The 3733-nt window shown below is 36.0% G+C and overlaps 1 non-coding gene across 1 annotated transcript; it reads left to right on the top strand.

Annotated features, from left to right (window-relative positions):
- LOC141715269 (small nucleolar RNA R71) lies at positions 1–107 on the top strand. Its single transcript, XR_012572036.1, has one exon. It is a non-coding gene; the product is annotated as a small nucleolar RNA R71 (small nucleolar RNA).
- Positions 108–3733: the final 3626 nt, after the last annotated feature.

Genomic DNA, 3733 nt, shown 5'->3' with positions numbered 1-3733 from the left:
ATTCCACGATGAGGACACTTCCTAAGCATCTCCTTATAACGCTCCCAAGCTTCACTTAAAGATTCACCTGATTGCTGCGCGAATTGAGTAAGAGCAAACCTGATTGCAGCTGTCTTTGCCATAGGGAAGAATTTAGTAAGAAATTTATAAGCAAGATCCTCCCAAGTCACAATAGAACTGCTGGTAGAGAGTGTAACCAGCTCTTAGCTTTATCCTTTAGAGAGAATGGGAAAAGTCTCAATTTCACAGCATCTTCAAAAACATTATTGAACTTGAAGGTGTCACAGATCTCGATGAAATCCCTAATGTGCATATTGGGATCTTCCGTTGGAGAACCCCCAAACTGGACTAAATTTTGCACCATTTGAATCATTTCAGGCTTGATCTCAAAGGTATTAGCTGCGATAGCTGGCCTGACAATTCTAGATTGAATGTCATTGATCTTTGGTTGAGAATAATCCATCAACGCTTTCGTTGATGCTGCTGGTTCTCCCATTGTAATGATCGCTTCTTCTTCAACTTTTTCAACTTCTTCAACAACTTATTCTTCCAATTCTTCAACGTCGTCTAGTGTTTCCTTACGAGATTGAGACCGTGTTCGCATACACGCTCTCTAGAGTACCTGAAACACAATAAAGTAACCTTATAAGTAAAATAATCTGAGTCAGTGAACTTTAACGACCACTGATGTCAAGCACATAAACTAAAAATTAACACCGAGTTCCACGGCAGCGGCGCCAAAAACTTGTTCGCACTAAAACACACGCGAAAATACATGCAAGCGTACGTGATCACAAGTAGTATAAGATTTAAGTCGAGTTCGTTCCCACAGAGACTGGTTTAGGTTAAGTTTAGATTATGCACTTATGCAATAATGTATGATTATCGTTCACAGCTAAGACAAGTAACAAATTTAAGTTGATTAACTACTTAAGAGATTATACTAGCATACATTAACTAAGAGATTAAAAGTGAATTAATTATATGAGAATAAAATATGGGATTCTAACTTCATTAAATACTTCATTCAAAGTTTATGTCTTTATCAATAGTATGGGATGGTGATGATAACTAATCAGATAACACAAAACTAGTATACGCTATCTTTCGATATACGTATACCCTACTACTAAGCATCCACAATCAAGATAGAAGCCAAATAGAAACCAATTATGCTTAGACCATATATGTGTATAAGATTTGAAAAAATAATGGTTGAAGAGAAAGTTATCTATTATGATTACATAGGGTGTGTAAGATGGTTAAAATTACACTATGAATTATGCATGTCAATTCATACATAAACCTATGCTAGCATGGCAAGTTCTAAATCTCTATATTCACTGTAGCTTCAATAGAGATTAAAAAAAATCTTAGATGTTAGCTACGCATCAAAATATCACGAATCACCACACACTAAAGATTTATAATAATTAACTATTAAAATTACAAATCACCGCACACTAAATAAGCACAACCAAACTAGGAAATCATGAAACACCACACACTAAAAATTTAGAAAAATTAACTATTGAAATCTATAAATAAATCCGCTAGAACCCCATGACAACGATTAGTTCATAATCGAACATATCGTAACCAAGGGTTCCAATGAAAACATGATACTAAATAAGTTCAGAATACTACGAGATGATATAAAAGTACTAGGGTTTAGAACGAGAACAAAACAAGCATCCAAAGTATCGCCTAAATTGAAGAATACAAAAATATGAAACTAATTCTTCTTCTACTTAGCCGTCTTGTGTGCTCCAGGTCTTCTTAATGTTCTCCCTGGCTTCCTTATTATTAAAAATGACTTGTTTTCATTATATATAGGCTCCTGGATCGCCTGGACTCTCCAAATCTTCGAATTGTAATAGAAACATAATTCTGCAGGATTTGATGGGCGCGGGCGCGCTGTATACAGGCACGGGCGCGCTACCTTGCTGACACACATGGCGCGACCGCCCTGCTTCAGGCGCGGGCGCGCCTGCCTTCTGCTGAAACTCTGACTTTTCTTGTTTTGCGCTCCTTTCTTCATGCGATCTGTCTCGACTCTATTCTTGACCTTGTATCAACATATTATCATTGTAAAGCTCAATTCCTCCTCCCGACTAATGGCCTGCAATGCCTAAACACAAAACACATCAAAAACACCACATACTTGAGTCCTAAACACCAACTTAAGCCGATACGAAGCGTTCCAAGTGGATATAAATTCCACTTATCACCAATTCATTTGAAAGACTACAAAAGAAGCTAAATGAATAAAATTCATTCAGTTATTTTCCTCAGCAACCAACTGTATTTCTTATGAAACTCCATTGAAGGCCTCTATTTGTTTAAGCTTGTAAACATACTATTGTGCTGTCGAATTTATTGTAGCTAATCATTTAATTGATTAGATTGTAGCAACCTCAAGGTTTATATTAATAAAATTTTATATTCCTCGAATTGTTTTGTGTCTATTTTGATTCTATAAATATAACGAAGAACTTGAAATGAATCGAAAAAGATTGTAGGTATCGTATTCAACCCCCCTTCTACGATACTTTGGGACTAATAATTGGTATCAGAGCTTGTTGATTGACATACAAATCAAGATCCGGAGAAAGAAATAAGTTCTTGAAAATTCTTGAATTTTTTTAATTTTCAAAAATTCTCAATTCTTGAAATTTTTGAATCTTAAATAATTTTAATTTTGTCAAGATGATGAACAACCAAAGAATTGGAAGTATCAAGGTTCCCCCATTAAAAAGAGATAATTACAACCTTTGGAAGAAAAAGATGATGTTGTTTATGAAAGCTTCAAATCCATTATATATTGGGATATTACTGAATGGTCCTTATGTTCCGATGGAAGTGGTTGCTGAATCAAGTACCTCCGTTGGTGTAAGAATCTCTTCCCCATCTACTCCTAGGCATCCGTCTAAATATACGAAGACTGACAAGAAGTTGATAAATTTGGACACAAGCCTTCAACTCATTATTGTGGAATCGACTGATAAAGATATGAGTCATCAACTTTTAGGAAGTAATAATGCAAAGGATATGTGTAAAACCATTGTGCTATTAATGGAAGGTACAGAAGAAGTCAAATAAAACAAGATGGATATTCTGACGACTCAGTATGAAGCATTTAAACTTCAACCCGGAGAAACACTGTCTCCACTCTTTGAAAGATATGCAAGACTGTTAAGTGAATTGAAGCTACAAGGGAAAGTTTATCCAATATGAGAGTCTAACAGAAAGTTTATGCTGACTCTACCAGTTCACTTGGAACAAAAGAACACATCCATCAGGGAAAAAACTGACTTTATCACTATGTCCCTCGACGTGATTTATGGAAAGCTGAGAACCCATGAATTGGAACAAGAGCAGAGAGTTATTATCTATGGCCCTGGTTCTGTTGACAGTAAGTGTACGACACTTGCAAAAACCACTGCACTTGTTGCTCGTGAACCTGAAACTTCAGAAGTCAAGGTTTCATTCTCCTTAACAATCAAAGAAGTTGATGTAGCTAAAATTTCTCATCGTGATCCAGAAGTTAAAAATGAGTTCTACACTCAAGAAGAATTTGAAGAGTAGGAGGATAAATCTATGGCATACATGGCTGCAAAATTTAGTCATGTTAGATTCAAAAGAAAACCCAACTATAAATCATGGGGTTCCTTTAGGAGATTTCAGAAGGGAAGCTACTCGTCAGGGTCAAGCTCCAGAGGAGGTTACAAGT

The sequence above is a fragment of the Apium graveolens genome, chromosome 3 (genome assembly GCF_009905375.1).
Source record: "Apium graveolens cultivar Ventura chromosome 3, ASM990537v1, whole genome shotgun sequence".
In the NCBI taxonomy this organism is placed as follows: domain Eukaryota; kingdom Viridiplantae; phylum Streptophyta; class Magnoliopsida; order Apiales; family Apiaceae; genus Apium; species Apium graveolens.
The sequence above is the reverse complement of the archived record's forward strand: the minus strand, read 5'-3'. Positions and strand labels throughout refer to the sequence as shown.